Genomic DNA, 21,145 nt, shown 5'->3' with positions numbered 1-21,145 from the left:
ATAATTCAGGGTTTTCATACGGGGCTTCAAGTAAATTAATATTAGTGTCTGAAAAAGTCCATGAATTTGACTTGCCACTATATGACCCCTGATAATTCTTAATATGGTGTGAATGGGAAATACATTTGGTTTTTGTGAGTGAAATAATACAGTGAAGACAAGGTTATTCATAAAATAGTACATAGTGCTGCCTGAAACACTGCAATCTTGTACTAAATGTTTTTTGAGTAATTTATGCATTTATGTGAATTTAGGAAATCTACTATAGATTAAGTGCACTTATGTTGTGCAATTTAAAATGTGTACTTTGTGTCGAATGTGAGTGAATGTTTTGTCAGGGATTAGCTACCTGATCTACAGAAATGAGATAATTGAACATGAAAAAATAGAAGAAAAAAAATTGCAGAATAAAGTGCCAGAACTGTCAAGAAAATAACTTTTCTGTCCGTTTGTCTTTATTACTACAGACCGACTCAGATTAAGTCTGAGGCCGTTAATATCAACAGTGAGGACAAACCAATCCTGCCACTCTCCTTCCACACTGAGTCCAGAAACACTGGGTCTTGATTGTAACAGGGAGGCAAGTTTGCACTGCAGGATCCAGAGATGGCATCAGTGAAGCTGGAAGACTGCAGTCAAACACTGGAGCTGAATGTCAACATTAAAGATGAAGAAGAGGAGGAGAATATTAGGACAACTGTTAGTCATGGTAAGAGCTGGTTCTATCTATAAGTTATCTTCATATATTAGACCTCCATAAGTTATGACCAGTCTATTGCTAAGTTAAATTCTGTAATTCTGACATCACACATCCCTGAACAACTCAAGACTTCACAGTGAAGCAAAACATTTAAAAACTTGTCACACCTGCCTTTGCCCACACATTGTGTCAAGAATGTTGAAAATGTTTAATACCCTCAATCACCAAGTTAGGCATACAGGAAACACTGTGCACCTGGCAACCTTGGTTAGCGTGCACTGAGCCCGGCCCGCCACAGGAGTCGCTGGTGTGTGATGAGGATATCCCTACCGACCAAACCCTCCAAACCCGGATGACACAAGGCCAATTGTGCGTCACCGGTTGCTACAGAGCCTGGGCGCGAACCCAGAGTCTCTTGTGGCCCTTAACCACTGCCCCACCCGGGAGGCCCTCAAAAGGGTTTTCTAATGATGAATTAGCCTTTTAAAATGATCAACTTGGATTAGCTAACACAACATGCCATTGGATCACAGGAGTGATGGTTGTTGATAATGGGCCTCTGTACGCCTATGTAGATATTCCATAAAATATCTGCCGTTTTCAGCTACAATAGTCATTTACAACAATAACAATGTCTTCACTTTATTTCTGATAAATTTGATGTTATTTTAATGGACAAACAATGTGCTTTTCTTTCAAAACAAGGACATTTCTAAGTGACCCCAAACGTTTGAACAGTAGTGGATATTTCATATTTTTTATATATCAAGTTGTAGAAACATCTCAAGGATGATCATTGGAAACAGGACGCATCTGAACTCAATTTTGAGTCTCTTGTTTAAAAAACATTTATTTTATAAATTTTCAAAAATGTCTAAACCTGTTTTCACTTTGTCATTATGGGGTATTGTTTGTAGATTGCTGAGGATATTTTTTTTATTTAATTATAGAATAAGGCTGTAACATAACAATGTGGAAAAAGTCAAGGGGTCTGAATACTTTCCGAGGGCACTGTCAGACCCCTTCCCATTTCTCCCATTTTGGTACGTTACAGCCTTATTCTAAAATTGATGACATGTTTTTCCTCGTCTATCTACACACAATACCCCATAATGACAAAGCCAAAACAGGTTTTTAGAAATTCTTGCAAATGTAATTTTTTAAAATAATAATTGCTTATTTACACAAGTTTTCAGACCTTTTGCTATGAGATGATCCTTGAGATGTTTTTACAACTTGACTGGAGTCCACCTGTGGTAAATTCAATTGATTGGACATGATTTGGACAGGCACACACCTGTCTATGTCAGGTCCCACATTTGACACTGCATGTCAGAGTTAAAACCAAGTCATGAGGTGGAAGGATTTGTCCGTCGAGCTCCGTGACAGGATTGTGTCAGCACAGATCTGGAGACAGGTACCAAAATATTGATGCAGCATTAAAGGGCCCCAAGAACACAGAGGCCTCCATTATTCTTCAATGGAAGAAGTTTGGAACCACCAAGACTCTTCCTAGAGCTGGCCACCCGGCCAAACTGAGCAAATGGGGAGAAGGGCCTTGGTCAGGGAGGTGGCCAAGAACCCGATGGTTCTTCTCTGTCAGAGCTCCAGAGTTCCTCTATGGAGATGAGAGAATCTTCCAGAAGGACAACCATCTCTGCAGGACTCCGCTAATCATGCCTTTATGGTAGAGTGCCCAGACGGAAGCCACTCCTCCGTAAAAGGCACATGACAGTCCGCTTGGAATTTGCCAAAAGGCACCTAAATGACTCTGACCATGAGAAACATGATTCTCTGGTCTGATGAAACCAAGATTGAACTCTTTGGCCTGAATGCCAAGCGTCATGTCTGGAGCAAACCTGGCACCATCCCTACGGTGAAGCAGAGTGGTGGCAGCAGCATGCTGTGGGGATGTTGAGAGCATTCGGGACCTCAGACTGGGGTGAAGATTCACCTTCCAACAGGACAACGATCCGAAGCACACAGCCAAGACAACGTGGGAGTGGCTTCGATACAAGTCTCTGAATGTCATTGAGTGGCCCAGCCAGAGCCCGGACTTGAACCCGATCAAACATCTCTGGAGAGACCTGAAAATAGCTTTGCAGAGACGATTCCCATCCATCCTGACAGAGCTTGAGAGCTTCTGCAGAGAAGAATGGGAGAAACTCCCCAAATACAAGTGTGCCAAGTTTGTAGCTTCATACCCTACAAGACTCACGGCTGTAATTGCTGCCAGAGGTGCTTCAACTAACTATTGTATAAAGGGTCTGAATACTTACGTAAATGTAATATTTCAGTTATTTCAAAAAACCTGTTTTTGCCCTTGTCATTATGGGGTATTGCGATGTCATTTTGGGGTATTGTGATGTCATTATGGGGTATTGCGATGTCATTTTGGGGTATTGTGATGTCATTATGGGGTATTGCGATGTCATTTTGGGGTATTGTGATGTCATTTTGGGGTATTGTTTGTAGATTGATATGAAGGTGGAAAAAACGATTTCATCAATTATAGAATAAGGCTTTAATGTAACAAGACGTGGAAAAAAATCAAGGGGTCTATTTACTTTTTGAATACAGTGTAGATGTTATTTCATGCTACTGAGACTTGTATGGATGACACCAGTATTGCCAGCATTTGTTTTATTCACTGGTCTAACTGGAGTGATCAGAGTGTGGACTAAAGAAGTGAAGGAGACAAACTGCCAGTGTTTTAAAGTTCTATGAAATTAGTCTATGTAGTTACTCACCCTTGTGATGTTGAGCGGAGGATGATATAGCTCATCATTTTCACCACTTTTTGTTTTTGACTCCTACCCAGTTTTAGAATAGTTTGATTCCCCTTCCCATACAGCCTACTGAACTGAATACATACACTACCGTTGAAAAGTTTAGGGTCACTTAGAAATGTCCTAAACCGCAACTTCTAAATACTCTCCTGCATCCCGCCTCACCCAATGTAGCGCGGATCGGCTTTTTTTTCTAAAGTATTTATATTTACTTCGGATCTGGAACCCCTCAACCGAAGCTAGCCAGCTAACTACCAGCTATCAGCCAGCAAACCATTGCTAGCAGTATTCAGCTAACCGGTCATCAGCTAACCTTTAGCGCGGAAAACTCTCGCCAGTTCGAACAACGCGACTCTAACCAGAGCATAACGGACCTATTTTTTTGTTTTTAATCCCCGGATTCCCACCGGATTCCCACCGCAAACGGAACATTTTCAGCTGGATCTTCACAACTAGCTAACTAGCTAACTGCAACCCCGGATGATTACTCCTGGCTAGCGTTTCCATCCATTTAGCTTGAAGCTAGCCCTGCCAGAGCTCCTGTGCTACCACCGAAGCATACTCCTGGGCTACAATATCCGGACCCACGACCGGTCTATCGATGTCACCGCATGAAGAGGCATAAACAGACTCACCCCGTCCCCCAAAGGCTAACTTTCTAGCCCTTGCTATCTCCTTGCTTGCTAATTCGGCCTGCTAACTGCTAGCTTGTTTAGCCCCGGTCCACTAACTGCTACCTTCTTCAGCCCCGGCCTAATAACTGTTAGCTTGTTAGCACAGGCCTGCTAACCGTCTGAATCGCCGCGTCCCAACCACTCACCGGACCCATATCTACTTTCAATCTCTTTTCGATTTTTAATTTGATTATACCTTCCGGTAACCTGCCTCACCCAATGTGATTCGGAATCGCTATTATTTTTAAATTTTAGAACACATTCAAGAACCTCCAGAAGCTAACCAGCTAACTAGCTACAAGCTATTTAGTCATTGTTAGCCACTGCTAACGGCCTTTACCTTCTGCACAGCCAGCCAGTTTTCTTAACCTGGATAATACTTGCCAGTCTAGCTTCCCTGCTCCACCCACTGCTGCCCCCTGGACACTGATCACTTGGCTACATAGCTGATGCATGCTGGACTGTCCATTAATCACGGTACTCCACTCTGCTTGTTTATGTTTTATCAGTCGGCCCCAGCCGCACTCAGGCTCTGTGTGTAGTTAATCCGACCCTCCCTGCCTAGTCAACGCCATTTTACCTGCTGTTGTTGTGCTAGCTGATTAGCTGTTGTTGTCTCACCTACTGTTTTAGCTACTGTTTTAGCTAGCTCTCCCAATTCAACACCTGTGATTACTGTATGCCTCGCTGAATGTCTTTCTCAAATGTCAATATGCCTTGTATACTGTTGTTCAGGTTAGTTATCATTGTTTTAGTTTACAATGGAGCCCCTAGTTCCACTCTTCATACCCCTGATACCTCCTTTGACCCACCTCCCATGCGGTGACCTCACCCATTACAACCAGCATGTCCAGAGATACAACCTCTCTCATCATCACCCAGTGCCTGGGCTTACCTCCACTGTACCCGCACCCCACCATACCCCTGTCTGCGCATTATGCCCTGAATATATTCCACCATGCCCAGAAATCTGCTCCTTTTATTCTCTGTCCCCAACGCTCTAGGCGACCAGTTTTGATAGCCTTTAGCCGCACCCTCATACTACTACTCCTCTATTCCACGGGTGATGTGGAGGTAAACCCAGGCCCTGCATGTCCACAGGCACCCTCATTTGTTGACTTCTGTGATCGAAAAAGCCTTGGTTTCATGCATGTCAACATCAGAAGCCTCCTCCCTAAGTTTGTTTTACTCACTGCTTTAGCACACTGCTAACCCTGATGTCCTTGCCGTGTCTGAATCCTGGCTCAGGAAGGCCACCAAAAATTCGGAGATTTCCATACCCAACTATAACATTTTCCGTCAAGATAGAACTGCCAAAGGGGGAGCAGTTGCAGTCTACTGCAGAGATAGTCTGCAAAGTAATGTCATACTTTCCAGGTCCATTCCCAAACAGTTCGAACTACTAATTTTGAAAATTACTCTCTCCAGAAATAAGTCTCTCACTGTTGCCGCCTGCTACCGACATCCCTCAGCTCCCAGCTGTGCCCTGGACACCATTTGTGAATTGATCGACCCCATCTAGCTTCAGAGTTTGTTCTGTTAGGTGACCTATACTGGGATATGCTTAACACCCCGGCAGTCCTACAATCTAAGCTAGATGCCCTCAATCTCACACAAATCATCAAGGAACCCACCAGGTACAGCCCTAAATCTATAAACAAGGGCACCCTCATAGACGTCATCCTGACCAACTGGCCCTCCAAATACACCTCTGCTGTCTTCAACCAGGATCTCAGCGATCATTGCCTGTATCCGCTATGGAGACGCAGTAAAAGGACCACCGCTCATCAATGTCAAACACTCCCTAAAACACTTCTGTGAGCAGGCCTTTCTAATCGCCCTGGCCCGGATATCCTGGAAGGACATTGACCTCATCCCGTCAGTTGAGGATGCCTGGTCATTCTTTAAAGGTAACTTCCTCACCATTTTAGATAGCATGCTCTGTTCAAAAAATGCAGAACTAAGAACAGATATAGCCCTTGGTTCACTCCAGACCTGACTGCCCTCAACCAGCACAAAAACATCCTGTGGCGGACTGCAATAGCATCGAATAGTCCCCGCGATATGCAACTTTTCAGGGAAGTCAGGAACCAATACACGCAGTCAGTCAGGAAAGCTAAGGCCAGCTTCTTCAGGCAGAAATTTGCATCCTGAAGCTCCAACTCCAAAAAGTTCTGGGAGACTGTGAAGTCCATGGAGAACAAGAGCCCCTCCTCCCAGCTGCCCACTGCACTGAGGCTAGGTAACACGGTCACCACCGATAAATCCATGATTATCGAAAACTTCAACAAGCATTTCTCAACGGCTGGCCATGCCTTCCGCCTGGCTTCTCCAAACTCGGCCAACAGCTCTGCCCCCTCCCCCCCTGCAGCTACTCGCCCAAGCCTCTCCAGGTTCTCCTTTACCCAAATCCAGATAGCAGATGTTCTGAAAGAGCTGCAAAAACTGGACCCGTACAAATCAGCTGGGCTTGACAATCTGGACCCTCTATTTCTGAAACTATCCGCCGCCATTGTCGCAACCCCTATTACCAGCCTGTTCAACCTCTCTTTCATATCGTCTCAGATCCCCAAGGATTGGAAAGCTGCCGCAGTCTTCCCCCTCTTCAAAGGGGAGACACCCTGGACCCAAACTGCTACAGACCTATATCCATCCTGCCCTGCCTATCTAAGGTCTTCGAAAGCCAAGTCAACAAACAGGTCACTGACCATCTCGAATCCCACCGTACCTTCTCCGCTGTGCAATCTGGTTTCCGAGCCGGTCACGGGTGCACCTCAGCCACGCTCAAGGTAAACGATATCATAACCACCATCGATAAAAGACAGTACTGTGCAGCCGTCTTCATCGACCTTGCCAAGGCTTTCGACTCTGTCAATCACCATATTCTTATCGGCAGACTCAGTAGCCTCGGTTTTTCTGATGACTGCCTTGCCTGGTTCACCAACTACTTTGCAGACAGAGTTCAGTGTGTCAAATCGGAGGGCATGCTGTCCGGTCCTCTGGCAGTCTCTATGGCGGTGCCATAGGGTTTAATTCTCGGGCCGACTCTTTTCTCTGTATATATCAATGATGTTGCTCTTGCTGCGGGCGATTCCCTGATCCACCTCTACGCAGACGACACCATTCTATATACTTCCGGCCCGTCCTTGGACACTGTACTATCTAACCTCCAAACGAGCTTCAATGCCATACAACACTCCTTCCGTGGCCTCCAACTGCTCTTAAACGCTAGTAAAACCAAATGCATGCTTTTCAACCGTTCGCTGCCTGAACCCGCACGCCTGACTAGCATCACCACCCTGGATGGTTCCGACTTTGAATATGTGGACATCTATAAGTACCTAGGTGTCTGGCTAGACTGTAAACTCTCCTTCCAGACTCCAGACATATCAAACATCTCCAATCGAAAATCAAATCTAGAGTCGGCTTTCTATTCCGCAACAAAGCCTCCTTCACTCACGCCGCCAAACTTACCCTAGTAAAACTGACTATTCTATCGATCCTCGACTTCGGCGATGTCATCTACAAAATTGCTTCCAACACTCTACTCAGTATACTGGATGCAGTTTATCACAGTGCCATCCGTTTTGTCACTAAAGCACCTTATACCACCCACCACTGCGACCTGTATGCTCTAGTCGGCTGGCCCTCGCTACATATTCGTCGCCAGACCCACTGGCTCCAGGTCATCTACAAGTCCATACTAGGTAAAGCTCCGCCTTATCTCAGTTCACTGGTCACGATGGCAACACCCACCCGTAGCACGCGCTCCAGCAGGTGTATCTCACTGATCATCCCTAAAGCCAACACCTCATTTGGCCGCCTTTCGTTCCAGTTCTCTGCTGCCTGTGACTGGAACGAATTGCAAAAATCGCTGAAGTTGGAGACTTTTATCTACCTCACCAACTTCAAACATCTTCTATCTGAGCAGCTAACCGATCGCTGCAGCTGTACATAGTCTATCGGTAAATAGCCCACCCATTTTTACCTCCCTCATCCCCATACTGTTTTTATTTATTTACTTTTCTGCTCTTTTGCACACCAATATCTCTACCTGTACATGACCATCTGATCATTTATCACTCCAGTGTTAATCTGCAAAACTAATTATTCGCCTACCTCCTCATGCCTTTTGTACACAATGTATATAGACTCCCTTTTTTTCTACTGTGTTATTGACTTGTTAATTGTTTACTCCATGTGTAACTCTGTGTTGTCTGTTTACACTGCTATGCTTTATCTTGGCCAGGTCGCAGTTGCAAATGAGAACTTGTTCTCAACTAGCCTACCTGGTTAAATAAAGGTGAAAAAAATAAATAAAAAAATCACTCCTGTGATCCAAATGCATGTTGTGTTAACTAATCCAAGTTTATCATTTTAAAGGGCTAATTGATCATTACAAAACCCTTTTGCAATTATGCTAGCACAGCTGAAAACTGTGGTGCTGATAAAAGAAGCAATAAAACATTCCTTTTTTAGACTAGTTGAGTATCTGGGTCATTTGTGGGTTCGATTACAGGCTCAAAATGGCCAGAAACAAAGACCTTTCTTCTGAAAGTCGTCAGTCTATTCTTGTTCTGACAAATGAAGGCTGTTCCATGTGAGAAATTTCCAAGAAACTGAAGCTCTCGTGCAGTTCTGTGTACTACTCCCTTCACAGAACAGTGCAAACTGGCTCTAACCAGAATAGAAAGAGGAGTGGGAGGCCCCTGTGCACAACTGGGCAGGAGGACAAGTGTCTAGTTTGAGAAACAGACGTCTCACAAGTCCTCAACTGGCAGCTTCATTAAATAGTACCCGCAAAACACCAATCTCAATGTCAACAGTGAAGAGGCGACTCCGGGATGCTGGCCTTCTAGACACTATTCTGGTTAGAGACTGTTTGCATTGTTCTGTGAAGAGAGTAGTACACAGCGTTGTACGAGATCTTCAGCCGTTTCCAGCTACAATAGTCATTTACAACATTAACAATGTCTACATTGTATTTCTGATCACTTTGACATTATTTGTTTGGACAAAAAATGTGCTACTCTTTCAAAAACATGGACATTTGTAACTTTAGAATTTATTCATTTATTTCACCACTAATGGTATTTAAAAAATATAACTTTATTTAACTTTCTTAGCATACTGGTTATTGTCCGGAATTTCCGATGATTGACGTGCCCAAAGTAAACTGCCCAGAAGCTAGGATATGCATATACTTGATAGCATTGGATAGAAAACACTTTCTAAAACTGTACAAAATAATGTCTGTGGGTATAACAGAACTGATATGACAGGCAAAAACCTTGAGTAAAATCCATCCGGAATTTTTATTTCTTGAGGTCACAGATTTTGTCAATGCTTGCCTATGGGATATTCAAATTGATAGGACCCAGATTGCAGTTCCTTTGGCTTCCACTAGATGTCAACAGTCTTTAGAAAGGGTTTCATGCTTGTTTTAAAAAAATGAGTATTTGTAGTTTTTCCAAGATGTCCCCCATTAGAAAAGTAGTCATGTTGCATGCATCAACGAGAGTGAGCTCTTCGTTATTTATCTTTGCTATTGAACACACTATTGTCCATCTTAAATATTATTGCTTACTTACATATTAGAATACCTGAGAATTAATTGGAAACTTCGTTTTGACTTTTTTGGACGATCTTTGGTATCTTTACCGGTAACCTTTAGGATTCGTTTGTGTGCATGTTGAATGAGTGACCTACTGAATCAAGCGCGCCATCTAAACTGATATTTTTGGGATATAATGAAGGATATTATCGAACAAAACGACCATTCATTGTGTAGCTGGGACCCTTGGGATTGCAATCAGAGGAAGATCTTCAAAGGTAAGTGATTTATTTAATTGCTGTCTGTGATTTTGTGATGCCTGTGCTGGTTGAAAAAGTATTTTGATGCGGGGTGCTGTCCTCAGATAATAGCATGGTATGCTTTCTCCGTAAAGCCTTTTTCAAATCTGACAATGCAGTTGGATTAACAAGAATCTTTTAAATTATGTAAGACACTTCTATTTTCATGAATGTTTAATATTCCGATTTTTGTATTTTGAATTTCGCGCTCTGCTATTTCACCGGATGTTGTCGTAGATGTCCTGCTAGCGTTTGGACATAGGCAAGTCAGTTAAGAACAAATTCTTATTTTAAATGATGGCCTAGGAACATTGGGTTAACTGCCTTGTTCAGGGGCAGAACGACAGATTTTTACCTTGTCAGCTCGGGGATTCGATCTTGCAACCTTTCGGTTGCTCTAACCACAAGTCTACCTGTCACCCGGTATGGCCAGAAGAGTGGTCTGGTCACCACTCTGAGCCTGGTCCCTCTCTCAGTTTCTTCCTAGGTTCCTGCTTTCTAGGGAGTTTTTTGTGGCCACTGTGCTTCTACATCTGCATTGCTTGCTCTTTGGGGATTTTAGGCTGTGTTTCTGTTAACCTGTCTGGGACCGTTTGGTACACGAGCGTCCCACCTTTCAACTGCCAGTGAAACTGCAGGGCACCAAATTAAAAACAACAGAAATCACATAATTGATATTCCTCAAACATACAAGTATTTTACACCATTTTAAGGATACAATTGTCGTTAATCCAACCACAGTGTCCGATTTCAAAACGCTTTTCTGCGAAAGCAGAACAAAAATCAAATCAAATCAAATTTTATTTGTCACATACACATGGTTAGCAGATGTTAATGCGAGTGTAGCGAAATGCTTGTGCTTCTAGTTCCGACAATGCAGTAATAACCAACAGGTAATCTAACTAACAATTCCTAAACTACTGTCTTATACACAGTGTAAGGATAAAGAATATGTACATAAGGATATATGAATGAGTGTTGGTACAAAGCAGCATAGGCAAGATACAGTAGATGGGATGATCTTATATACATATGATATGAGTATGTAAACAAAGTGGCATAGTTAAAGTGGCTAGTGATACATGTATTACATGCAACGGTGATGCAGTCGATGATATAGAGTACATTTCAATATTTATTGGCATATGAGATGAATAATGCAGGGTACAGTAAAATTAATATCAGGTAGCATTGTTTAAAGTGGCTAGTGATATATTTACATCAGAACTCATCAATTCCCATTATTAAAGTGGCTGGAGTTGAGTCAGTGAGTGTGTTGGCAGCAGCCATATCGTTATGTTAGGTCAGAGCCAAGTCACAGAAAGCATTCAGCAATTTTCCAACCAAAGAGTGGAGTCACAAAAAGCAGAAATATCGATAAAATTAGTCACCTACCTTTGATGATCTTCATCAGATGACACTCGACTAGGACATCATGTTACACAATACATGTATGTTTTGTGCTGTAAAGTTCATATTTATATCCAAAAATCTGAGTTTACATAGGAGCGTTACGTTCAGTAGTTCCACAACATCCGGTGGTTTTTGCAGAAAGCCACATCAATTACAGAAATGCTCATAATAAATGTTGATGAAAATGCAAGAATTATGCACGGACTTATATATACACTTCTCCTTAATGCAACCGCTGTGTCCGATTTAAAAAAAAACTTTACCACAAAAGCATAGTCTGAGTACGGCGCTCAGACAACAAAATCAAGCCAAACAAATGTCCGCCATGTTGGAGTCGAGATGTCAGAATAACATGATAAATATTCACTTACCTTTGATGATCTTCATCAGAATGCACTCCCAGGAATCCAAGGTCCACAATAAGTGCTTGTTCTGTTTGATAATGTACATAATTTATTTCAAAATAGCTCCTTTTGTTTGACGTTCAGTACACAATCTAAACTCACACAAGCGGACTTCACAAGTTTCAGGGAAAAGTCAAAAAAATTCTGTTACAGTCCATAGCAACATGTCAAACGATGTTTAGAATCAATCTTTAGGGCGTTTTTAAAATAAATCTTCATTAATGTTCCTACCGGAAATTCCTTGTACAAATGAAGTGTAATGAGCATCTTTCACGTGAGCGCGCCAGACTGAGGCTGTGGCACTCACCAGACCACTCACTCATAGAGCCCTTATGAGCCCCTCCTTTAGAGTAGAATCCTCTAAACAGGTTCTAAATACTGTTGACATCTAGTGGAAGCCTTGGGAAGTGAAAAATAACTAACATCACACGGTATCTTCAATAGGAGCTGAGTTGAATAACTACAAACCTCAGATTTCCCACTTCCTGGTAGGATTTTTTCTCAGGATTTTACCTGCCATATGAGTTCTGTTATACTCACAGACATCATTCAAACCGTTTTAGAAACATCAGTGTTTTCTATCCAAATGTTCTATTTATATGCATATTCTAGCTTTTTACTGAGTAGCAGGCAGCTTAATTTGGGTTTTTTCATTTAATGTTCATGTTATGGGGATTTTTAACCCAAAGAAATTAACTTCATTTGTGTCTGCATTTGGAAAAGCGTGCCCAAATTAAACTGACAGAGCCATAAGAAAATAAGCTAGGATATGCATATATTGGAATATATTTGTTAGAAAACACTGTTTTAAAATAATGTTAAAATAAAGTCTCAGTATAACAGAACTGATATGGCAGGTGAAAACCCGAGGAAAATCCAACCAGGAAGTACTATTATTTTGAAAGGCTGTTTATCCATTGATAGCCTATCCACCATACAAATACTTAGGACCCAGTGGAAATCTGTCTTCCTCAACATGTGACCAGTCTTTAGGCATTGTTTCAGATCTCTATGGCTTCCTCAACACGTGACCAGTCTTTAGGCATTGTTTCAGGCTTTGACTCTGAAAAATGAGGGAGATACACCGCTTTCAATGAGAGGACAGTGGAAATTTCCATCCATGAGCCAGGCATAATGATCGGGAGCGCGCATTTTCTTGTTTACCTTTTTCCATTGAAAGCTTTTGTCCGGTTGAAATATTATTGATTATTTATGACAAAAGCATTATTAAAGTTGACTTTAAACATTGGGTTTCTGTGTCTGGCAGCAGAATAACATAATCGCAGAGTGTGCTTTCGCCGTAAAGCCTTTTTGAAATCTGACACAGCGGTTGCATAAATGAGAAGTTTATCTGTATTTGTATGTTTAACACTTGTATCTTTTATCAATGTTTATGATGAGTATTTCTGTTTTTTGATGTGGCTCTCTTTACTTTCATCGGATGTTTGTTTGAGACAATGCATTTCTGAACACAACACACCAATTTCAAATGAGGTTTTTGGACATAAAGATTAACCTTATCGAACAAAACACACATTTATTGTGTAACATGAAGTCCTGTGAGTGCCATCTGATGAAGATCATCAAAGGTTAGTGATTAATTTAATTGCTATTTCTGACTTTTATGAGACCTCTTCTTGGCTGGAAAATGACTGTATGGTTTTCTGTGACTAGGTGCTGACCTAACATAATCGTTTGGTGTGCCAGACAACCGTAAAGCCTATTTGAAATCAAACACTGTGGCTGGATTTATCTTTAAAATGGTGTAAAATAATTTTAATTATGGGATTTGAACCAGACGGGTTAAGCAATTTGTGACAACTACTGATGTAAAAAGTGCTTCATAAAATACATTTGATTAACATGTATATCACACCAACTGACTGTTTTTTTCTGATGTTCACACAGGATACCATGTTGAGACATTCTCCACATCCAGAGAGCAACAGCAGGAAGATCAGAGAGCTAAGAGGTCTCATCACTGCCCACATTGTGAAGAGATTTTCCCATTTCTATCAAAGCTAAAAATGCACCTAAAAATACACACAGGAGAGAAGCCTTACTCCTGCTCTGACTGTGGAAAATGCTTCAAAACATCAACCGTGCTAAAACGTCACCAGAGAACACACACAGGAGAGAAGCCTTTTCTTCTGCCCTGACTGTGGAACTGTTTCTCTCAGCTTTCCCACTTAAAATCACATGAACGTATACATACAGGAGAGAAGCCTTTCTTCTGCTCTGACTGTGGGCGAGATTTTTCTCTCAGCTGGGCACCTTAAAAACACACCTGCCAGACGTATACACACAGGAGCGAAGCCTTATTCGTGCTCTGACTGTGGAAAATGTTTTAAAACATCAAATGAGCTAAAACGTCATCAGACAACACACACAGGAGAGAAGCCTTTCTTCTGCCCTGACTGTGGAACTAGTTTCTCTCAGCTTTCCCACTTAAAATCACATGAACGTATACATACAGGGGAGAAGCCATACTCTTGCTCTGACTGTGGGAAATGTTTTAAAACATTATATGAGCTAAAAGTTCATCAGAGAATACACACAGGAGAGAAGCCTTACGTCTTCTGACTGTGGAAAAGTCACAACATCAACATATCTAAAAGTTCACCAGAGAACACACACAGGAGAGAAGCCTTACGTCTGCTCTGACTTGGGAAAGGCTGTTTCTCAGCTGGGAACCTTAAAAACACACCAACTTATACACACAGGAGAGAAGCCTTACTCTGCTCTGACTGTGGGCAGTTTCTCTCATCTGGGCACCTTAAAAACACACCAACTTATACACACTGGTGAGAAGCCTTACTTCTGCTCTGACTGTGGAAAATGCTTCAAAACATCAACTGAGCTAAAAGTTCACCAGAGAACACACACAGGTGAGAAGCCTTACATCTGCTCTGACAGTGCATTGATCTCGACTGGATAACTTAAAAGCACACCAACGTATCCATACAGGAGAAAAACCTTACTACTGCCCTGACTGTGGGGAGAGATTTCTCAAAAGACCAACTTAAAAGCACACCAACTAATACATACAGGAGAGAAGCCTTACTCCTGCTCTGAGTGTGGGAAGAGTTTCTCTCGCCAGAGCAACTTAAATACACACCAACTTATACACACTGGTGAGAAGCCTTACTTCTGCTCTGACTGTGGAAAATGCTTCAAAACATCAACTGAGCTAAAAGTTCACCAGAGAACACACACAGGAGACAAGCCGTATTACTGCTTTGAGTGTGGAACTAGTTTCTCTAAATTTTCCATCTTAAAAACACATGAACGTATACATACTGGACAGAAGCCTTACGTCTGCTCTGACTGGAAAATACCTGACAACATCAACTCATCTAAATGTTCATCAGAGAACACACATGGGAGAAGACATACTCCTGCTCTGACTGTGGAAAACGTTTTAAAACATCAAATGAGCTAAAAGTTCACCAGAGAACACACATGGGAGAGAAGCCTTACGTCTGCTCTGACTGTGGGGTTAGTTTCTCTCGACTGGATACCTTAAAAACACACTAACGTATCCATACAGGAGAGAAGCATTACTACTGCCCTGACTGTGGGGAGAGATTCTCTCAAAATACCAACTTAAAAGCACACCAACTAATACATACAGGAGAGAAACCTTACTCCTGCTCTGATTGTGGGAAGAGTTTCTCCCTATCGGGTACCTTGAAATCACATGAACGTATATATACAGGAGAGAAGCCTTACTACTGCTCTTTCTGTGGAAAACGTTTCTCCTGATCGGGTACCTTGAAATCACATGAACTTATACATACATGAGAGAAGCCTTACTTCTGCTCTGACTGTGGGAAGAGTTTCTCTCACCAGAGCAACTTAAAAACACACCAACGTATACATTAACTTCATGTGGGTAACTGGGATGGTTGCGTCCCCCCTGGTCAACATCCGATGAAATTGCAGAGTGACCAATTCAAATTGAATTACTATAAATATTTACATTTCATGAAATCACAAGTGTAATACATGAAAATAAAGCTTAACTTGTTGTTAATCTCGCAGCCATGTCAGATTTCAAAAAGGCTTTAAGGAGAAAGCAAACCATGCGATTTTCTGAGGTTGGCGCTCAGCACACATAACATTACATACAGTTACCAGCCAAGTAGACTAGTCACGAAAGTCAGAAATATCATGATCTTCATATGGTTGCACTCACAACACTCCCAGTTACACAATTAATGTTCATTTTGTTAGATAAAGTCCCTCTTCATATTTTGAAACCTCCATTTTGTTGGCACATTTTGTTCTGTAATCCAATGGCTCAAATGCGGTCACAAGAGGCAGACAAATTCCAAATAGTATCCGTAAAGTTTGTAGAAACATGTTTTAACAATGTTTATAATCAATCCTCAGGTTTTTTTAGCCTGAATAATCGATAATATTTCAACTGGCAACAGCGTCGTCAATATAAAAGAAAAACAAGAAAGATGCGCTAAAAGTTCACCAGAAAACACACAGGAGAGAACTTACTGCAGGACCCAGCTCTGGGGACATCCCACTATACACTGACTCAATGTGGTCATTCTCCCTCATTTTTCAGAATACAAGCCTGAAATAATGTCTAAAGACTGTTCACATCTAGTGTTTTATAGGGAACGGAATCTGGGTCCGATCCCTTTAAATGGTGGATAGGCTTTCATTGGAAAAACAGCCATTTCAAAATAATGGCACTTCCTGGATGGATTTTCCTCATGTTTTTGCCTGCCTTTTCAGTTCTGTTATACTCACAGACAATATTTTAACAGTTTTTAGAAACTTTGGAGTGTTGTCTTTCCAATTCTACTAATTGTATGCATTTCCTAGCTTCTGGTCCTGAGTAGCAGGCAGTTTACTTTGGGAACGCTTTTAATCCGGAGGGGAAAATAGTGACCCTTAGCCTAGTGAGGTCAAGGAGAAAAGCCTCATTGGTTCTCTGACCAGCTAAAAATAAAGTCACTCCATCACTTAATTCTCATCTCATAAAAGAAGTTGTAATTGGATCAAATGAAGAAAGCGTAGAACATTGTAATCCTATTGGTTCTCACTGTGAGAGAACTGTGCAGAGGAAAGGGAGCGTTATAGAATGTTAGCCTCTCTTTACTTTACCAATCAGTGTGCACCTTGTCAGTTTTTGTGTGTTTTGTTGGCTTCTACTGTGAAGATTTGCACTTGGTGTTGAATACCCTCTGTTATTCTTCTCATTTTGAAAACAAACACTAGTCTGCTAATTGACTGGGTGGTACTGCTTCCCTCTCAGCTTGGTCTGACTCTGTCTGTAGGGAGAGTTTCTACTGGGCAGCTTAAAAACACACCGACGTTTACACGTAGGAGAGAAGCCTTACTCCTGCTCTGTGGAAGGGTGGGCGTGTAACTCAAACGTCATGCCAAAGGTTGAGTGTTTGAATCGCATCATGGAGGACTTTAGCATTTTAGCTAATTACCAACTTTGCAACTACTTACTACTTACTACTTTTTAGCTATTACTTAGCATGTTAGCTACCCTTTCTACTAAACCCATTTAACTCCATCTTAAACCCCTCACCCCTAACCAAGCTAACGTCAGCAACAACAAATTGGAATTCGTAACATATCATACATATTACAAGTTCGTAACAAGTTGTATGAATAGCAATGCGTAAAATAACATACGAATTGTAATTCTTAACATACAATACGTCCTTCAAGTCGGATTGTACTGAACAACAATCTAAACGTAACAATTTCAAAGATTTACAGTTTGTTTAAGGAAATCAGTCAATTGAAATAAATGAGGCCCTAATCTATGTTAGGTTACATTACATTGGACCTCCAATATAAACTAAACATGTAAAGTGTTGGTTTCATGAGCTGAAATAAAAAGATCCAACACAAAAAGCTAATGTCTCTCAAATGTTGTGCACAACTTTGTTTATATATACTGTTAGTGAGCATTTCAGCCTTTGTCAAGATAATCCATCCACCTGACAGGTGTGGCATATCAAGATGCTGATAAAACAGCATGGTCATTACACAGGTGCACCTTGTGCTGGGGGACAATAAAAGGCCACACAACACAATAGGGAATACACAACACAATAGGGAATGTGCAATTCTCATGATGACTGCAGGAATGTCCACCAGAGCTGTTGCTAGAGAACTCAATATTTATATCTCTACCATTAGCCACCTCTAACATCCTTTTAGAGAATTTAACAGGACATCCAACAGGCCTCACAAATGCAGATCACATGTAACCACGGCAGCCCAGGATCTCTTCACCTGCAGGATTGTCTGAGGTGGTGGGGAGGAGGGGCTGAGTAGTATTTCTATCTGTAATCAAGACCTTTTGAGGGAAAAAACTCATTCTGATTGGCCGGGCCTGGCTCGTAATGAAGTGGGCCTATGCCACACAGTTAAGAACAAATTCTTATTTACAATGATGGCCTTGGAACAGTGGGTTAACTGCCTTGTTCAGAGGCAGAACAACAGATTTTTACCTTGTCAGCTCGGGGATTCGATTTAGCAACCTTTTGGTTTCTGACCCAATGCTCTAACCACTAGGCTTCCTTCCGCCCCTCACATGTATCTGATAGAGATGGTGTGATGATCACTTTTCACCACTAGTTTGGGGGGGTATTTTACAACTTTATTTGATGATACACAGTTTATGAAATTAATGTTTGTTTATTAAATGTCTTTAAAACTAGATTCGTTATTTTAGTTACTGATCATGAATGTGCTTGGATAACTGCATTGAAGCAAACTTTATTGATCTGCCAATGAAAAATAAAGTTACATGAATATGTACTGGTCAACCTCTTCTTCTCTTTAGTATTCAGTTCTTCATATTAGATCTGACAGTATGAATGGTTATTATGGTTTTATTCAGCTCTTCATATTAGATCTGACAGTATGAATGGTTCTTATGGGCTGAGTGCCTGGAGTGTTTTTGTATGACTACAGTCAGGAGTTCTCTCTGACCCTGTGATGTCACCAGCACATTAAGTACATTCATCTTAAGATAGCCAGGTGAGACAACCACATATCACAGTAAATACATTTCTCCTCAATTAGTCAGTGTCACATTATTATTATTAATATTATTATTTGTATTTTTTTTTTTGGGGGGAGTACTCTTTAAAGACGTAGGTGTTTCAGACCATTTCGGGCAGATGGGCAGAGACTCTGCTTCACTGGCATCAGAGGGAAGCTGTTGCCACCGTTGGGGTGCCAGGACAGAGAAGTGCTTTGACTGGGCTGAGATGGAGCTTGACCTCCTGTAACAGTGGGACGGCCTTGAGACCAGAGGTGGCAGAACTGAGTGCTCGGGTTGGGATCCAGGGTTTGAGCCTGAAGGTAGAGATGGAGCAGTTCCTCTTGCTGCACCGTAAGTAAACACCATTGTCTTGTAGTGGATGTGAGCTTCGACTGGAAGCCAGTGGAATTTACAGAGGAGCATGGTGACATGGGGGAACTTGGGAAGGTTAAACACCCAGATGGACTGCAGTGTTCTAGATAAGTTCAGTGGAGACCCATCATTCAGGGCAGGTGAGCCACCTGTTTTGAGCCCCACAGCTTTAGCGATAAAACAGTGTGAAATAAATGATTTGTTTACAAACAATGTATAAAAACATATAATTGAGTTATTAATAAAGCTGCATACAAACATGGTCTTTTTTGTATTCTTGAGTAAGGCAGCTCCAAAATGCAGGTCTTCAGCCTTCAGTGGAGGTGGGGCAAGCCAGCAGAAAATATGGAGCTTTGCGCCATGATTGGCTCAGTGTTCTGTCATTCATGGTGACAATCCGTCACTGCCAAGTCTTCGGGTAGAACTTGAAAATTCAAGCCCTTTGGGTGCTGCGAGAGAGTTACATTTGAAGTGCCCATCCAAGAAGGCTCAAGGTCATTGTCCACAGATAAAATAACATCAAATCATATGATATCTACAGTCGCTTTGATTGGACTGATCATGTCAACATAATACTTTCAAAATCTGAGCTAGCAGTCATCATCATGAATCAAGTCGACAATCTACTGGCAAATCCTTTTTAATCTTTGTCATATGAAGAGAAATAATGAGAAATTATAGATAAAACGTATCGGTGCTCATTGGCCGTTGGACATAAACATCAAATTGCAAATTCAACAATGAGTGGTTTGGAAGGAATCAGTGGCTAACTGCAAGCATTGCAAAGCAATCATTAGTCTACTATTCAGTGGAGTTGCTGTATGGTCCCAAGTCTAAGATTAAGGGGCCTTTTTCCTAGTTTAAAATTGTAAACATTCAACATTGGCCGTGCTGTCAATGAAGCTTGATTTGTGACGTGTGCAAAACAACTTACCTCGGTACTGAAAAATCTGACTTGAGTGAGTTCAAGACAACTGGGAACTCAGGGAATAGCAAGCTACGACTGGGAAAATACATTTTGAACTTTCATCCAACTCGGAATTGTAAATTGGGAACTCGGGCCTCTTTCTACAGCTACGACCTGAAGATCACTGACGTCATCATTTTTTTCCTGAGTTCCCAGTTGTCTTGAAGCACCATAAATCCAGAGAATGCCAGACTTTGATGAAGTTTGATTACAAAATAAACCCATGTGCCTCACCCTAATATTTTGGTCTTGTTTCACCTCTTAATTTTGCCTACTGTTCTGACTTGGTGGTTGACATGAAGCCTATAACATGTTTTTGAGAAATGTAATCATTGAATATTGTAAGAGTTTTCATTGTCTGCTTATATGCTCCTTAATTTATCCAACGGTTCTGACTTGGCGTACAAGGAGAACACTGTAAGAACGGCCCATGTTCTGAATTCTGTTGCTGTACATTTCAAAAGTGCTGAACAAATAGTTATATTGACTATGTCCATCCTTGCTCACTCATTAATGTATTAATCAAAATTACGGATTGCATCTTATCTGCTTGTCGTCTCCTTATGCCATAGTTTGTACATCTCAAATGTCAGGAGAAACCACATTTGTTTAAGTAAGTCAGCCATGTTACTTTAAAAGACAGTAAATTAGGCTGAATGAACTGTTTCGTTGCCAGACAAGGCTCTGCTGATAGCCAGGTGAAGCAGTGGTAAATTGTTGGGTCCTAATAGTTTGTGGGCACCGTTTCTCACTGTTATAGTGCAATTAATGTATTGTTTCGTGGCTTTGCTGGCATGCATCCACTTTTTTATTTTATTTAACTAGGTAAGTCAGTTAAGAACAAATTCTTATTTACAAAGAAGGCCTACCCCAGCCAATCCCGACCGATGCTGGGCCAATTGTGCGATTCCCTATGGGACTCCCAATCATGGCCAGA

The 21,145-nt window shown here is 41.5% G+C and overlaps 1 pseudogene; it reads left to right on the top strand.

Moving 5' to 3' along the window:
- The first annotated feature begins 582 nt into the window (after positions 1 to 582).
- Positions 583 to 14,416, top strand: LOC135538584 (gastrula zinc finger protein XlCGF67.1-like; annotated as a pseudogene).
- The last annotated feature ends 6,729 nt before the right edge of the window (positions 14,417 to 21,145 follow it).

Source organism: Oncorhynchus masou, unplaced genomic scaffold (genome assembly GCF_036934945.1).
Source record: "Oncorhynchus masou masou isolate Uvic2021 unplaced genomic scaffold, UVic_Omas_1.1 unplaced_scaffold_987, whole genome shotgun sequence".
NCBI lineage: Eukaryota > Metazoa > Chordata > Actinopteri > Salmoniformes > Salmonidae > Oncorhynchus > Oncorhynchus masou.
This window is presented reverse-complemented; position numbering and strand designations above follow the sequence as displayed.